The following is an 18802-nucleotide window of genomic DNA, read 5'->3' as shown; positions in this document are numbered from 1 at the left end:
ACTTCAGTCCCTTAATTCTCAAGTCATGTCCCCTTGTTTGAATCTTCCCTACTCTCAGTGGGAAAAGCTTTTCCACGTCAACTCTGTCTATCCCTCTCATCATTTTAAAAACCTCTATCAAGTCCCCCCTTAACCTTCTGCGCTCCAAAGAATAAAGCCCTAACTTGTTCAACCTTTCTCTGTAACTTAGTTGCTGAAACCCAGGCAACATTCTAGTAAATCTCCTCTGTACTCTCTCTATTTTGTTGACATCCTTCCTATAATTAGGCGACCAAAATTGTACACCATACTCCAGAATTGGCCTCACCAATGCCTTGTACAATTTTAACATTACATCCCAACTTCTATACTCAATGCTCTGATTTATAAAGGCCAGCACACCAAAAGCTTTCTTTACCACCCTATCTACATGAGATTCCATTTTCAGGGAACTGTGCACAGTTATTCCCAGATCCCTCTGTTCACCTACATTCTTCAATTCCCTACCATTTACCATGTACGTCCTATTTTGATTTGTCCTGCCAAGATGTAACACCTCACACTTATCAGCATTAAACTCCATCTGCCATCTTTCAGCCCACTCTTCCAACTGGCATAAATCTCTCTGTAGACTTTGAAACTCTACTTCATTACCCGCAACCCCACCTATCTTAGTATCATCTGCATACTTACTAATCCAATTTACCACGCCATCGTCCAGATCATTGATGTACATGACAAACAACAGTGGACCCAACACAAATCCCTGTGGCACCCCACTCGTCACTGGCCTCCAACCTGACAAACAACCATCCACCATTACTCTCTGGCATCTCCCATTCAGCCACTGTTGAATCCATCTTGCTACTCCACCATTAATACCCAACCATTGAACCTTCTTAACCAACCTTCCATGAGGAACCTTGTCAAAGGCCTTACTGAAGTCCATATACACAACATCCACTGCTTTACCCTCATCAATTTCCCGAGTAACATCTTCAAAAAATTCAAGAAGATTAGTTAAACATGACCTTCCAGGCTAAAAGACTTCCCCCTTATCCTTAAACTGTGACCCCTTGTTCTGGACCTCCCAACATCGGGAATAATCTTCCTGCATCTAGCCTGTCCAACCCCTTAAGAATTTTGTACGTTTCTATAAGATCCCCCCTCAATCTTCTAAATTCTAGCGAGTACAAGCCGAGTCTATCCAGTCTTTCTTCATATGAATATCCTGCCATCCCAGCATTCTTATTCTCTCTGTTATTCTCACTTGACCGACAACCGCCACACATCTCCAAAGCATGTCCTCATGCAAATTTACATTGAAAGACACGGACCGGGCAGTGAATGCCATGCAGTGTCACCCAGCGCAGCCAGTGAGGTCATGTCTTGCTCCCGGGGGCAGTCGGAATTTAAGGATTTGCGGGAAGTGGCTGAGAAGAGCGAGGCTGGCGAGCGGCTGGAGAGAGGTGTTCAGACGGAGAGCACTGCCAGAGGTGAGCGGACCGGCTGAAGGCGCTGAGGTGACGGCCGGTTCTGCTGTCCGGTCCCGGCGGCCGCTCGTAGCCACCCGAGCTACTTCACTCCCCGGCCACAATGCGGTGGCTCCGCGCCCAGAGCGCCGCGGCAGCGGTGAGTGAGTTTCTGGCATGATCCCCGACCCCCTTCTTCTCAACACTCCTGCCCTCCCCGTACCTTTAACCCTGGCGGCCCAGCCAATTTGTGCAGCCCAGGCCGAGCTGAGCAGGGCCAGACTCCCCACACACTGTGAAAGGAACTCTTTGCCCCCCAGCGGCACTGTCCTTTTACAGCCGCTTCCCATCGGCTGCCAGCAATGAGGGATAGACTGGGCTATCCCTCCGTACAGCAACATCATTCTTTATGTTGCTGTACTGAGGGATAGCCAAGTCTATCTTTCTTGGCTAACAACCTAACCTTCGGCCTCCAAGACGCAGGTAAATTTTCGTGCCTTATTTTTGGGTAAAAAATAGCGTCTTCATTGCCGTCAATTCCCGTACTGTACAGTCCGGTGTGGTGTTGAGCTTCTTCATCATTGTTGGAGCTGCACTAACCCAGGCAAGTGGAGAGTTTTCCATCACTCTCCTGACTTGAGCCTTGTAGATGGTGGACAGAGTGAGGAGGTAAATTTCTCACCACGGGATTCCTAGCCTCTGACTGCTCTTGTTAATTGTGTACATGGCTGCTTCAGTTTTTGGTCAGTGGAATCCCCAGGATATTGATTGTGGGGGGGGTTTCCGTAATGGTAATGACATTCAATATCGGGATGATCGCTGTTTTTTAAAATCCTATTTATAGAAAGCTGACCATTTTAGTTTTATTTCACACTGAAAATATATTCATTTGCTAGAATAGATGCACATCAAATGCTTTCGACTTTTATTTTACTTGCATTGTACAACATTTCAGGTGATATTTTCAGTAATAACATGACCAAATTGAAAATTTATTACAGGTATATGCAAATGTATAGATTTACACAATTTGAGATTCAAGTTTGATTCCTCGTCAGATGTTGTATTGGGGAAGACTTGTGCATGGTTAAGTCCCTGACTATATAATAATTGGTTTAATAATGCACTTGTCAAGATAAGATTGTGCTGAAGCCAGACGAATCTTTGTGAGCTGGTCCCAGAAGGAGATCTGCTATCATTCATTACAATCGCTCCACAGTTTTAAACCTTTACTTCAACAGCAGAATTTCTTACACAAAATCTGCCACACTGTGGACAACTTGCTTAATTGTAATCATTTATAGTTTCTTTGCTAACTGTAAAGCAATCAACAAAAAAGCTTTTCACTATTCCGCGGTACTCATGACAATAATAAATTAAATTAAATGTCCTAAGGCAACCGGTGTAGTTAGTTACTGAAAATGAATTGCAAGGCACCAAGATGCTTTGGCATGTGTTATGAGGATGCCACACTAGTTAGACGGCGAGTCTGGGAATGCAATTTATGACAGTTATTTTAATTTTTTATTTCATTTTCAAGATATGAGTGTTACTGGCAAGGTCAGCATTTATGGCCCACCCCATTATCGCTAAACTGACTGGCCAACTCTGCCATTTCGGGGAGCTTTTTAAGACTCAATCACGTGCAAATGAAAGTGAAGTGGCAGTTGGTTATAATGATGCAGCCCAAAACCAAATGACCAAAAAAGAAGAGCAAAGCTTGTAATATGTTACTGAAACTTAAAGGGGAACTAACAGAAACTTAGCAGATGTTTGACTAAACGTTTCCTTCACGTCACAGCAACAGGTTATTCAGAAGTGAGCAGTCAATATCTGTAGATGTTCAACAAACAGAATAACAATCCAGCTATTCTATACTGGTAAGTTCATATGTTACTTTTATATTTTCCAAAACTGAATTGAAAGTATTTCTGTTTTGTATACAATTTTCTTACTATAAAGTTTCTGATTTTGTGCAACTGAATTCTTTATTTAATTAATTTTAATTTTCATAATTATCGTGCACTATTATAAAGGGTAAGATAAAAGGTATTTGGTATCAAATGTATCGTGAATTTAAGTATAGAAGTAGAAACAAGGAACTGCAGATGCTGGTTTACCAAAGAAAGACACAAAATGCAGGAGTAAGTCAAGCAGCATCTCTGGAGAACATGGATAGGTGACATTTCGGGTCAGAGCCCTTCTTCAGACCGTCAAGTGAATTTAAGTGCTCTTACCAACCTTTTTATGTGGTTCTAAAAAGAAAATTAAATGAATATAATTTTGGTATCCTGTTTCCTAAAGAATTCAGACTATCTTTTAATTAATTAAATTCCTCTGAATTTACTAATATGCTGAGTCTCACCATTGAAATGAACTGCACCATCAGCATTTGTGGATGAGATTAATTATTGGACTCCCACTGGGATGTACTCTTCCAACAATTGTAATCATATAACCTTCCCACAGGGCCTTCTAATTAATCCTGTGATTTAAAGCATCCAGATGATGCCTGTGAATTTACTGCCTATGTTACAATCGTTTTTAAACAATTTCCCTCCCAAGATTTTAAGCTGATGTTGCTTTTAACATTTCAATATGACGTTGTTTCACAATTCATACTTGAGTATCAACTGTGATTACTGCCCATGGAACTAAACACACATTAGCCTGATTCTCTCCGTGCCCAATGTCTATTCTCTTACCTTCACTAGGCAATAATAATGTTCATGTCATAGGAACACAATTAGGCCGTTCAGCCCATTGAGTCTGCTCTGTCATTCCATCATGGCTGACATATCTTTCCCTTGCAACCCCATTCTCCTGCCTTCTCCCTGTAACCTTTGACGCCCTTACTAATCACCGGGTGGCACAGCGGTAGAATTGCTGCCTTACAGCGCCAGCGATACGGGTATGATTCTGACTACGGGTGCTTGTCTATACGGAGTTTGTTCGTTCTCCCCGTGACCAGCATGGGTTTTCCCCGGGAGCTCCAGTTTCCTCCCACACTACAAAGACATATAGGTTTGCAGGTTAATTAGCTTAGTAAAATTGAAAATTGTCCCTACTGTGTGCAGGATAGTGTTAATGTGTGGGTCGGCACGGACTGGGTGGGTCGAAGGGCCTGTTTCCACGATGTATCTCTAAACTAAACGAAACCAGGAAACCTGACAGATTGGACAAATGCAGAGCTTTGAACACTTGAGTTTAACTAATTTGCCACAAATTGGGCCCATGACCATGTTCTGTGTAGTGCACCTAATACATTGATAAACTAAACTTGTTTAACTATTGACTAACGTGATTGACAATAGTAAATGAGTTTCAAAGCATGCTATGGAGCAGGGTCAGCAGCTGCTAGCATGTGAATTGGTAAATGTGACTAATGCAGTCAGATAAGAATCCAAATGTATAGTCTACAGATACGTTAATCTATATCCTTGGGTTGTTTGTATTATTTTCAGTTCTTTTGTGTAGGAGTATCTTCTTTGATGCATACAGTAGAATTTACTACTCATACAGTAGTACTGAATAGATCATATGAGGCACAATTAAAATTGTGCTTTTGATTTAGTAGCATTTCAATTAATGACTCCATATGCAAACCCAGATGGTTGTGATTAGTAGAGGATATTTATGAGGTTATTCTTGCCATTATGAACACAACTTTTAATTATCGGCAAAATGTGTATTTGTTAACGTTCTGATATTACATAAGAACATGTTTAGCACAACACCAAATTGTGATTCAACATGTATTATAATTTTAACGAGTACTAGACTAGGGAATCTATCAAAGAGTTGCTCCATAGAACGCTGAAACACCTCACTGGCCGAACTGATACCGAACGGCATCCACAAGAATCTGTAGCGGCCGAAAGCAGTGCTGAAGTTGGAAGCATAGATGATGCATGATCCAGGGGGATTTGCCAGAAGGAGCTCATGCGTCTAACACAGAGAACACTGCTGACTTACCCATGTGGGCAGCTACTTCCTCCACGGTACGCATGGGGTGATGGGGCCTTTTGAGTGCAGTGTTTAGGTCCATCGGATGAATACATATGCAAATCTCCTGTTTATTCTTCTTTGTAGCAGCCACCATCGAGGACACACAATCGGTGGGTTCTAAAACAGGTGTGATAACTCCCAATGTTACCATTCTGTCCAGTTCGGCTTTGACCCGGTCCCGCATGTCAATGGGTACACAGTGAGCAGGACGAACCACGGGTCGTACCTCTGGGTCTAAAGTCATAGAGTAGGTTATTAGTAGCTTGCCCAGCTCCTCAGTGAAAAGATCTGGTAATCCGTAAGAATACGTTGTGTACAATCAGGAATTAGAGTTAGTTGATGCACAGCCTTGCTGAAGGAAACCAGTCCCATAACTTTGCAGGCATCATAGCACAAAAGTGGCACGACCTTGCGGTCAATGACATAAAACTCCAGCTTGTATGATTGATTCCCTAGATGGCACAGCAGCATTACAATACCGACCGGGTTAAGTTCACTTCCACTATAGGCCACAAGAGTAAACATAGAAACATAGAAAATAGGTGCAGGAGTAGGCCATTCGGCCCTTCGAGCCTGCACCGCCATTCAATATGATCATGGCTGATCATCCAACTCAGTATCCCATCCCTGCCTTCTCTCCATACCCCCTGATCCCTTTAGCCACAAGGGTCACATCTAACTCCCTCTTAAATATAGCCAATGAACTGGCCTCAACTACCTTCTGTGGCAGATAATTCCACAGATTCACCACTCTCTGTGTAAAAAATGAGTAGCACTGCAAGTTTTTAATTGCTCTGCATTCCAAACATGAATAAACTCCTCGTGAGACAAAACATTACATTTCACTCCAGTGTCGATCTTCATTTCAATCATATTGTTGTTTACCTTCACAGTGGCCATGGGCTCACTATTTTGCACATTTTGTCTTGCAATGGAATGTGTTTGCAGAATCATGCCATCCACTTTAGGCTTATCATCAGTGCTGCTATCAGATAACTCAGACAAAGGCTCGGCCTGTAGCAGATTCACGGATTGTTTTGTCTGCACTTTACTGATACCGCATGGTTGAGATCTACAGCATCTCCAGAAATGGTTTTGTCTTTTGCAACCATGGCAAATTTGGCCAAAAGCGGGGCAACTCTCCCTTCTTGCAACATGAGACCCACTGCAATTTGTGCACTTTGTAATAAATCTTGTCACATGCCTATCAAGCTGTGTTTTCATCGCTATTGCAGGCATCTGTCGTCTTGGAATCGCAGTCTGTACAGTATCAATTCCTAGAGATGAATGCTGAGCCTCTGTCAGCGTTCTGGCGTTAAGAACAGGCAGTTCATAATTCTCGCAGATAGAGACAGCATTATCTAAAGTTACAGCAGGGTCACGTTTATTAGTTATCTTAGTTTATCGTTAACAAGACCGCACACTAATCTGTCTCTAATGAACTCATCCTGGAGCTCGCCAAATCTACAGCTTCTTGCTGCCTTTTTTATCGCACACACAAACAATTCAATAGTCTCACCCTCATTTTGGTTCCGTGAGAAGAACTTTACCCGCTCGATGGGAGGATTGGCTTGAGGGTTACACAGTTGTCGAAACCTTCTTTTGAGACATTCCGGGTCGACCGCCGTTTCAGCAGGGGTAACGACCGGAGCTTCACCATCGACAGGTGGATGAGTTATTTCTCCAGCATACGCAAACTGTTGTGCTCGTTCGTAAGCTTCGTCTCTTGCGAGACTGAGGAGCAGGTTAGCACGGGCCTTAGCTGGCTTGTCATAGTAAGATGCAGCGATGAAGACATCATACTGTCATTCGAAGAGGCGCCAACACTCTTTGATTCTGCTATCGAAGACGTTTCTGCTATCGGAGACAGCAGATTCTGCTATCGGAGACATTCCGGGTTTCGGAAAACTTCACCCATATCCGAAAGTGTAAAAACTCGTATAAATAGCAGCCGGTCGTGCCAAAGTTCACTTCTGACACCATGTATAAAGTACCATTGACACTGAGTCGTAAAACTTCATAATAATTTCTTTAATAAGAATACATACAGGAACCATAGAAACAGGCACTGTAGGCTCGAAGTTATAGATTAAAACTGAAAGCATGGCTGCTCACATTCCACAATATGGCACATTGGAAACCCAACATGGATTACGGATCGGGTCAGCAATAGCAAAACCAGACATGAATCAAATCAGCAATAGTGATTGATCTACGCATGTACCTGTCCATATGTCTTCTAATTGTTGTTATCCAACAGACTTTTCTCACAATCATTGGTGAGTTGGCTTTGTCCACTATTTCTTATATTCATTGTTCCTCCATTAAGAAAACTGCACAAACCATAATTCATTGAAAAATTAATATAACAATTATTTACTAACAATTTTAAAAAGCAACTGATGGAAAGCTTACAAAATAACAATAAATTCCTGGATGTCCCCAGAATACCTTCTTCCAGATATATTTATGCTTATTAATCACATTAAGTACAGCAGAGTTTATATGGTTCCCCTTTACGTTAGACTAAAGCGATCACCTATTCAACGATCACACTATCCATTACACTAGAGACATTTTTCACTATTTTACTGAAGCCAATTATCCTACAAACTTGTACGTCTTTGGATTGTGGGAGGAAACCGGAGCACCCGGAGTAAACCCACAAGGTCACAGGGAGAATGTACAAATTCCGTACAAACAGCACCTGTAATCAGAATCGAACCCAAGTCTCTGGTGCTGTAAGGCAGAAACTATGCCACCCAATGCTTCTTATAAAATGGAAAGTTCAGTAAATTCATAAACTATAATGTAATATATTGAGAGCAGTTTTAGGATTTCTCCATGTTAGTTGTCAACTCATTGCAAATACATTTTGATATATAATTATAGAACAAAATTACTGCCCTAATTTACCATTTTGAGAATGGCATGCCATTTTGAGAATTGCTATGTAATCTTTCCACACATTTTTTTTTCCTTCTGACTGTTGTGTTTTGAAATCATTTATTGCAAATCCCACATGTAATTAAAATATCAGCACCACAAGATTTTGAATTACAATGTCCTTAATTTTGTTTCCAATGTATTCAGCTCTACATGATTTTCTTAAATTATTGGAATTCATTAAGGTAACGCTTTTTGTAAATCTGTTAAGATACTCATATTATTTGCTACCGGATGTAAAACCACGTTTTTAATCACTTCTCTTTTTGTGATGCCAGTGTATGTAATTAAGCAGTGTTAATTCTTTAAAGAGCATATAATAAAATGATTCAAAATGATATCTGGTCATAACCAGATTTAAACGTGAAATCACAATTTTAAGAATCTTGAGCACGTGAATCTGCTACATGCCTTTACACACTACAGGAAGAATGAACATTGAAGTCTGATACGAAAGAGAATAGCGGAGTCTAGATCTGTCTTCACCAATGCTAATGATGCACTAAAACATCAATACTCCTGTACCTGAATCCTCTCACAATAAAATCCAGTGTGATCATAATTTGCCTTCCTATTTCCTCCTATACCTGCATGTTTGCTTTCAATGTCAATTGGGTTCCTTCAACATTAGCATGTTCCAGTCTCTTACCATTTAAAATGACACTTTTTGTTTTATTTGCTGTATTAGATCCACATTTTGTTACTGCTGTTATGTTCTTTGAAAGGACACAAAGTGCTGGTGTAACTCAGCAGGTTCAGGCAGCATCTCAGGAGAACATGGATAGTGAATGTTTCAGGTTGGGACCCTTCTTCAGATCCTGACTTGCTGACTTTGTGTCCTTTTGTTTATTAAACCAGCATCTGCAGTTCCTTGTTTCTATATTACCTTGAAGTCTCCTTGTATCTTCTGCGCTGCTGGGAAATGAGGCTGGTGGCTTTCTGTTAATACCTTCTCCTGGTCACTTTCCTCACCCTCTGGGCATAACCTTAACCGTCTCTCCCAGCGCACATGGCCATTCATACTTGCTTCTTTGGCTGAAGTGCTGAAATGTAACCACAGGCTAGAGATGCCACAATTCAAAACCCAAGCTTCTCACCTTTCCAGTGATTATGGTTAGGGTTGTCAGGGCTGAACAAGAACAAGTCCCCTCCCTCCCTTCCATCTGTAGATTGTCATTACCTTGGCTAAAATGTAAAGAGAATAGTAACCATCAGATTAAAGTACAGAAAGATGAGTTTCTGCCATTGGATCCTAGCAATAGTCACCACCTTCTGAAGAGGAGAGTAGAAAATTGTTTGGGGGCAGAGTATGAGAAATAGTGATATTATTCCAAAATACTATTATTAATTTGCAGGATAAAATATTCTACTGCAGTTTTACATGCGATAGGAAACTTAAACAAAATAATTTATGTTTATCTTGAAACATTGACATTTTATAAGGTCCTTCATGGTAGGCTGATTCAGAAGATTAAGATGCCGTGACGTGAATATAGAGAGTAGAAGGTGAATGGGTGTTATTCTAGATGGAGGTTTGTGACCAGTGGTGTTTCACAGGATTCAGTGCTGAGACTTGTATTGTTTGTGAGATATACAAATGACTTGGAGGGGGGAAAAACACAGTCAGCATGGACGAGTTGGGCCAAAGGGCCTGTTTCCCTGCTGTATGACTCTATGACATTAAAAGCATAGATGGGTTGGTTAGTAAGTTTGCAGACGTCATCAAAATTGGTGAAATTGAGGACAGTGAAAAAGGCTGACAAATGATACAGCACGGAAATTACAGACATGGGTGGAGGAATTGCAGATGGAGTTTAAATGTGAGGTGTTGAACTTTGTAAGGGGAAAATAAATGGTTAATGGAAGGTCCCTTACAGCATTGATATACAGAGTGATCTTGGGCTTCAAGTACCTAGCTCCCAGAAAGTGGCAACACAAGTAGAGAGAGGTAACAAAGGCATATTTACTGTTTAGCATCATTGGGTCGGGGCATTGAGTATAAGCGTCAGGCAGTCATGTTGCGGCTTTATAGGACCTTGGTTAGGCTACGTTTTAGAGTATTGTGAGGAGTTCTGGTCATCACCACATTACAGGAAGGATCGGAGGCTTTGGAGAGGATTCAGAAGAGATTTACCTGTATTTGAGGGCATTTGTTGTGAGAGATTGGATATTTTTTCTGGACCTTCGGAGGTTGGGTGATATCTGATAGAAATATATAAAATTATGAGAGGCATAGATAGAGTTGACAATCAGTAACTTTTTCCCAGAGTGGCAATGTCAAATACTAGAGGGCAGAGTTTTAAGATGAGAAGGGAAAAGTTTAAAGGAAATATGATGGGCAAGTTTTATTTTATTTTTTTGCACAGAGAGTGGTAGGTGCCTATAATGCACTGACTGAAGTGGTGGTGGAACCAGATATGAGTGACATTTAAAAGGCTTTGAGATAGGACCAAGAATATTAGTATTGGTGTATTATTATCATGTGTACTGAGATACAGTGAGAAATTTTGTTTGCATGCTATCCAGTCAAATCATACTCTACATGAGTACAATCAGCTCATACACAAGTACAACAGGTAGAGCTGAGAAAAATACCAGAGTACAGAATATTGTGCAATAACATTACAGTTACAGAGGAAAAAGTCCAAGATCCGCAATCAGGTTGGGTGGAAGATCTGGACTACATCCTAGCTTATGGGAGGACCATTCAGTAGTTTGAATTCAGTACAGTGGGGAAGAAGCTGTTCCTGAATGGAGGGATATGGATCATATGCAGGCAGAAGGGATTAGTTTAATTTGATATATTCGGCACTGACATTGTTAACCAAATGGGCTTGTCCCTGCGTTGTACTGTTCTATTTTTTGTTTTTAACATTGAATAAAATGCAAAATGTCACTACTCAACTTCTTAGAGTGTACAGCTGTGGTGCTGGGTTGAATGGTTTCCACTCAAATGACTATGTTGAGGGCTTAATTTTCTTTTGGTACAATCAGTCGATGACATTGACTGTCGTGCTACAATAGATAATAGGTGCAACTGCAGAAGGACCTCTTTGCTCCTATACTCAACTACTCTTGTTATGAAGGCCAACATGCCATTCGCTTTCTTCGCTGCCTGCTGTACCTGCATGCTTACTTTCATTGACTGATGAACAAGGACCCCCAAATCTCGTTGTACTTCCCCATTTCCCAAGTTGACACCATTTAGATAATAATCTGCCTTCCTGTTTTTGCTACCAAAGTGGATAACCTCACATTTATCCACATTAAACTGCATCTGCCATGCATCTGCCCACTCAATCACCCTGCATTCTCATAGCATCCTCCTCACAGTTCACACTGCCACCCAGCTTTGTGTCATTTGCAAATTTGCTGATGTTACTTTGAATCCCTTTATCCAAATCATTGATGTATATTGTAAATAGTTGCTGTCCCAGCACCGAGCCTTGCGGTACCCCACTAGTCATTGCCTGCCATTCTGAATGGGGCCCGTTAATCCCTACTCTTTGTTTCCTGTCTGCCAACCAATTTTCTATCCATGTCAGCATTCTACCCTCAATACCATGTGCTCTAATTTTGCCCACTAATCTCCTATGTGGGACCTTATCAAATGCTTTCTGAAAGTCCAGGTACACTACATCCACTGGCTCTCCCTTGTCCATTTTCCTAGTTACATCCTCAAAAAATCCCAGAAGATTAGTCAAACATAATTTTCCCTTTGTAAATCCATGCTGACTCAGACGGATTCTGTTACTGCTATCCAAATGTGCCGCTATTTCATTTTTATGATTGACTCCAGCATCTTGTCCACCGCCGATGTCAGGCTAACTGGTCTAAAATTCCCTGTTTTCTCTCTTCCGCCTTTCTTAAAAAGTGGGATAATGGCTACTCTCCAATCCACAGGAACTGATCCTGAATCTATAGAACATTGGAAAATGATCACCAATGCACCCACGATTTCTGGAGTCACTTCCTTAAGTACTCTGGGATGCAGACCATCAGGCCCTGGCGATTTATCAGCCTTCAGTCCTTTATAGTACATCAGGAAGATTGTTTGTGTCCTCATTAGTGAAGACGGATCCAAAGTACCTGTTCAACTCATCTGCCATTTCATTGTTCCCCATAATAAATTCACATTTTTCAGTCTTCAAGGGTCCAACTTTCAACTATTTTTTTCCTCTTCACATACCTAAATAAGCTATTACAATCCTCCTTTATATTCTTGGCTAGCTTACCTTCATACCTCATCTTTTCTCCCTGTATTGCCTTTTTAGTTATCTTCTGTTGCTCTTTAAACGTTATCCAATCCTCTGGCTTCCCGCTCATCTTTGCTATGTTATACTTCTTCTCTTTATTTTATACTGTCCCTGACTTCCCTTGTCAGCCACGGTTGCCCCTTACTCCCCTTGGAATCTTTCTTCCTCTTTGGAATGAACTCATCCTACACCTTCTGTATTATTCCCAGAAATGCCTGCCATTGTTGTTCCATTGTCATCCCTGTTAGCGTATCTTCCCAGTCAACTTTGGCCAGCTCCTCCCACATGGCTCCATAGTCCCCTTTGTTCAACTGTAATACTGACACCTCTGATTTACCCTTCTCCCTCTCAAATTGTAGATTAAAGCTTATCATATTATGGTCACTACCTCCTAATGGCTCCTTAACCTCAAGTTCCATTATCAAATCCGGTTCAATACACAACACTAAATCCAGAATTGCCTTCTCCCTGGTAGGCTCCAGCACAAGCTGTTCTAAGAATCCATCACAGAGGCACTCCACAAACTCCCTTTCTTGGGGTCCAGTACCAACCTGATTTACCCAGCCTACCTGCATGTTGAAATCCCCCATAACAACCGTAGTATTACCTTTACGACATGCCAATTTTAACTCTTGATTTAATTTGCACCCTATACCCAGGCTACTGTTTGGGGGCCTGTAGATAACTCCCATTAGGGTCTTTTTACCCTTACAATTCCTCAGTTCTATCCATACTGACACTGCATCTCCTGATTCTACGTCACCCCTCTCAAGGGACTGAACTTCATTCCTCACCAACAGAGCTACCCCACCCACTCTGCCTACCTGTCTGCCTTTTCGATAGGACGTATATCCTTGAATATTCAGTTCCAAGCCCTGGTCCTCTTGCAGCCATGTCTCTGTAATTCCCACAACATCATACTTGCATTCCCACAACATCATAATTAAATTAAAGTTAAATACAAGTCAAATTGTCAGAAGTGATAACACTACCTCTCTCAACAGAAACAGGAAATAACAGCAAGCTTCTCAAATTCCTTCAGCTGTAACAACCTAACAAGTGAACAGATGTGAAACTTAGGTCTCGATTCCTCTTTTTACACTTATTTACTCATTGGTGATAATTGATGCACATCTTTCCTGTCGGTTTTGTTCTATATTCATTGCTTATTTTACCATTCAATCCTGACAGATGTTCACTGTGATGTTTTGTTTAATTTCCGAATCATTAACAGAGATTTGAAATCCCAGCTCAAGCTTTGGCCATTCTCTGTCTGGCTTACAGAGAAACTCTGGTCCATTGATCCATCACTCATTGCTTAAGAAGTGGTCTGTTGTTAGTCCTCTAGAAGCTGCATCTGCAGGACTTTCCTTTGTGTTAACATATTTCCACTGTGAAACATTAGTAGCATCCCTTACATAAGAGATTCTGTTTGCTACAAATGATAGAAAACGTTTGTTCTCATTGTTGAAGTACTTAAGCACTGAAGTACTATCAGTCCAGAAATTAGATTCTTCCAGTTGAACCTGTAGTTCTTTCCTTTGCATTATGCTACTTGATTCTGAACTTGAACACATCTGTTTCAATGCACCAGTGCAGTCCCAATGCTCTTTCTATTGGCAGATTGTCTTTGTCCAATTCCAACTCTCTGGTCTCCTTGGCTCTGTCATCTTGTGGAATGCTCTCCAATACAACACGACTGTTGCTGATCCACTTGGAAAGCGTGAATCCTCCCTTATTGCAGAGGGAAGTCAGATGTTTTACCATTTGAATTGCTTCCTGCTCCGTAGACATGAATTTCAAGCAATCATCCACATAGAAATTATTCTTCACAGTGTTTATCACTTCTTCTGGAAAGTGAGCTTTATTGTCCCCTGCGGTCTTCCTTAATGCAAAGTTCACACAACTTGGTCATGACACTGCTCCAAAGAGATGCACCTTCATCCGGTATTCAACGAGATCTTGTTGTGCATCCCCATCAGGCCATCATAGGAATCGCAAGTAGTCAATGTGTTTTTCTGATACTTTGACGATGAAACATCGCTTTAATATCAGCCATCAAAGCAATTGGTTCTTGTCTGAATTTAATAAGAACTCCAATGCGTGAGTCTGTAAGGTCTGGACCCTGCCGTAGTTGACAGTTGAGTGATGTCCCTTTGAAGACTGCAGCACAGTCAAAAACCACCCTCAAGGTCCCTTTCTTTGAGTGATACACCCCATGGTGCGGAATATACCAAAGCTCTCCGTCACTTTGATTTAGTTGGTTTGTTGGTACCATTTCGGCATAATCATTGTCAATCATGTCCTTTTGGAAAGATGTATATTCCTCATGAAATGTTGTATTCTTGCCAAACTTGCGTTTCAGATTCTGGGTGCGTTGCTCTGCTATTCGGTGGGCAGTGCGACTCTCGTCAGCAGCGGCCTCTGCAGTCCGTCTGTGTTTTATTATTTTTTGTCTCGTTTTTATGTCGTTTTTGTTATTTTTTCTGTTGGGGTATGTGTGTGGGGGTGGTGTGGGGGGGAGGGGGTAACTTTAAAATCTTTCCCCTGCACGGGAGACCCAACCTTTTCTTTGTCGGGTCTCCGTTGTCGTTGGGGCTGCAACGTGGAGCGGGCTCCAACAGGAACGACCTGGGGTTCCAGCTGCGGAGCTGCCGACTACTCACCGTCACGGGGCTGGCCGAGTCCGGAGCGGGTGGAGCTGTGGTTGAGCATTGCTGCCACCCGACCTCCGGAGATTCGGAGGCTGCAACTGCGGGTTTGGCGGACGGCGGCACCGGGAGCCCGCGGGTCCCTGCTGGGTGACCGCTTTTCGGGGCTTCCGCAGCGGCGACTTCTCCCGCCCGAGTTGCGGGGTTGAAGATTACCTGAGCGGGGCCTTACACCATCGCCCCGCGCGGCTTGTAGTGGCCGCGGGACTCTGCGAGCGCACGCCGGGGGCTCTAACACCAAGACCCGGTGCGCGACCTTGCATCACCCGGCGTGGCTTTAATGGCCGCGGGACAATCGCCATCGCCAGCCGGGGGCTTTGACTTTGACTCTGACATGGGGGGGAGAGTGCAGTGGAGAGATAAGTTTTTTTTTTGCCTTCCATCACAACGATGTGATGGATGTTTGTGTAAACTGTGTTGTGTCTCGGGTCTTTTTGTTTTGTAATGTATGGCTGCAGAAACGACATTTCGTTTGGACCTCAAGGGGTCCAAATGACAATAAATTGAATTGTATTGTATTGTATTGTATGCGACGATTATTCAGCAGACTAGCATTTTCTTGCTTGAAAGGTAAGCTTGGACAATAGTGTCCGTCTATCATCTTTACTGAGTGGTTCATAATATCCAAAAACTTGGATTCTTCTCTGGACATTTCTTCCGATTCCTTTACTGGTACTTTCACCGAAGTCATGATTGTATTGCTTGATCAACAGCTCTTCTAATTTAACAGTAGATATTTGATTAACAGCAGCAGCCGGGTGGTTCTTCTGGTTCCTGCTTTCATTGTTCATTCTCAAGGAGCCATAGATAACCCATCCGAGTAGGGTTTTCACAGCAAACGGTCCATTCCCTTGGCTTCTCACAGTCTGTATAGGTTTCAATGCCTTCAAAGCATTTGTTCCGATAAGTAGGTCGATACCAGAATTTATTTTAGGTATCTTGACATCCTTCAAGTAAGGTAATTGTTTCAAGTCCACATGTCTGGGTATATTTTGTAGACAAACAGGCATGGTCTCATGTGTAAACACCTCAGATATTTGTATAAAATTGTCTTCATCCAGACTAGATAGTTCCATACTTGTAATGTGATGAATAATGCACTCTTTCTCTTCATTCATGGTACGTATTAGAATCTTAATCTTTTCTCCTGTCATGTCCAGCCTCCTCATCAAGCTTTCTGTATAAAAGGTAGCCGAACTTCCATGATCCAAAAATGCATATGTTTGCAACACTGTATTCATCTTGCTATTCCTTACCTGTACTGGTAAAGGGCCTGTCCCACTTTCACGAGGTAATTCACGAATTCTCCCGAGTTTTCCCCTTGATTCAAACTCGCAGAATGTTCGTAACGAGTCCGTAGGAGGTCGTAGGAGTTCGTAGATATCTCGTAGCGGCTCGTTATGTTAGCCGTAGGTACTCGTGGCATCAGGTAAGTCGGGATGTTTTTTCCACGAGTAAAAAAATGGTCTGGATGAAAGAAATTGCAACTTTTTACTCGTAAGGAGGGCATCGAAATAGTCGTGGGAATTCGTAGACATATTCGTAGGAGTTCGTAGGAGTTTGTGAACATAGTCGTAGAAGGTCCTAGGAGTTCGTAGATTACCACGATCTTAATTTTTTTTTAGGTCCTTTAAACTCAGCAGAGGTTTTGAATTAAGTCGTGAAAGTAGGACAGGCCCTTAAGATGGAGAAGATACAGGTTTCTACCCCGGCCCCAATATGGGCAGATATCTGAGGTGAGGTGACAGCATCACTCGTAGCTGGCTTCTTCTTCTGTTCTGTTTGCTCTGGCCTCTTCTGGTCAATGTGAAGTGCTTCAGGATGATCTTGCTTACACTTATCACAAGTTACAGGACTCTTACCGTCTTTAACCATGTGTCCTTTTTTCAAACATCCAAAACAGATTCCCTTCTCCTTTAAGAAATCCATCTTTTCTTTATATTCCTTCTTCTTGAATTTCCGACGCCACCTTATGGTGTGACCAACTTCGTTACATGACAAGCAGAACCATCTTAGCTTGACAGTAGATGTATCTCCTTTCTTTTTGTATTTAGTTTCTGTATGGATTACAGCGGTAGCAAAACTACTTCCCTTAGGTTCTGGTCTTCCTTTTGTTTTAGTAAAGGTAGAACCTTTGACTTATCTCTCCACTTTTCTCTAAGTCTGAATTGTCAACTCTATCTATGAAAGTTTCATAATGCAAAGGATCACCGTCATATGTAGGAATCTCCTTTGGAGTTAAGGTGGAAAGGATATTTTGTTGAGCTATGAGCTCACTGATTTTTGTTTGATTCTTCACCAATTCAAAGAATTCATTGTGAGATCTCTGGTTGGGCACAGATGTATCTCTTCTTCTTCTTGCATGTAGCGTGCACAGCCTAAATTTGTAAGACAACTTGTTCTGTTTGATCTTCTGTTTGTGCACGCATTCGTCGAAACAGGGTGGACCACGTGAAGGTTGCAATCTCCCACCCAGCCCAGATGTATATTGAACAGGCATCTGTAAAGGGTACTGTCCTGGGTAAGCTTCGTCACGAGCGCCATGGCTAGTAGTTTGTCCTAGGCTGGGCGTCAATGGATCAAAAGCAGCAACCGCCAATCTTGGCTTGCTCGAGCCTGTATATTAGGCCTCTGAGAAGAGTGCTGGTCTGGGTAAGTTTTGTCACGAGTCTCAACAGATGGCCCATAATGGCTTTGCTTCGGTCTAGCACCCGGTTGCTTAGATGAAGTTTTATCGCCCATCCAACCTGTCAGTGCTAGTGGTGAGTCACGAGGCCAGATACCCTCTGGCTGTAGCTGTTGTTTTCCTTTGAGCAGCTCCTTTTCTAAAATAAGAGCTCATCCCATCAGATACTTTAGAGCCGCTCCTTAAACCTTGACCGTACAATATCTCAATCTTCGTCCTGGCTTCTTCCAACTTCGTATCCAGTTCCAACTTCCTTCCCTCTCTTTAACGGCCTTCTTTGTTCTCAACATCTCTCTTCGTTTGTTCTGCACGTGCCTCGGCCTCTCTCCTCGTCTGTTCCAACAGTTCTTCCTCTGCTTCAATCTCATGCTTTCTCACCAAGGCGGCAGCTTGTAGCGCAAGAGTAGCCATAGTTGCTTTAGCTTCCATACGAATAGAGACCCTTGTGGATGAACTGGATACGGAACCAGATTTTGGTCATGTGATGTCATTTCTTCTTCAATTTGGATACCTTGTTGCAGAGCTTCTCCCAATGCAGAGCGCGTTTATGTCATGATTTCTGATGACCACTTCTCCGTCTCTTCCATGAAACCGAGGAAATGTTTTGCTCTCTTCTGAGACTACTGAACATGCGATTCACGTTCTTCCCCAGACAGTTGTTTTCTCAATATTACATTTTGTTTTTCTCCAACCTCACGGCAGAGGTTGAGTAATTGTTCCAGATCGGCGTGTAATTCGCTCGCA

The 18802-nt window shown here is 42.2% G+C and overlaps 1 protein-coding gene across 1 annotated transcript in view; it reads left to right on the top strand.

Annotated features, from left to right (window-relative positions):
* Positions 1-1789: 1789 nt before the first annotated feature.
* Positions 1790-18802, top strand: part of pld4 (phospholipase D family member 4) — a 66453-nt gene continuing 49440 nt past the window's right edge. The window contains exon 1 of the mRNA XM_033027021.1: positions 1790-3331. The gene's annotated coding sequence lies outside the window, so the exon portion shown is untranslated. The remainder of the gene's footprint in view (positions 3332-18802) is intronic.

This window comes from Amblyraja radiata, chromosome 9, assembly GCF_010909765.2.
Source record: "Amblyraja radiata isolate CabotCenter1 chromosome 9, sAmbRad1.1.pri, whole genome shotgun sequence".
NCBI classification, from domain to species: domain Eukaryota; kingdom Metazoa; phylum Chordata; class Chondrichthyes; order Rajiformes; family Rajidae; genus Amblyraja; species Amblyraja radiata.
This window is presented reverse-complemented; position numbering and strand designations above follow the sequence as displayed.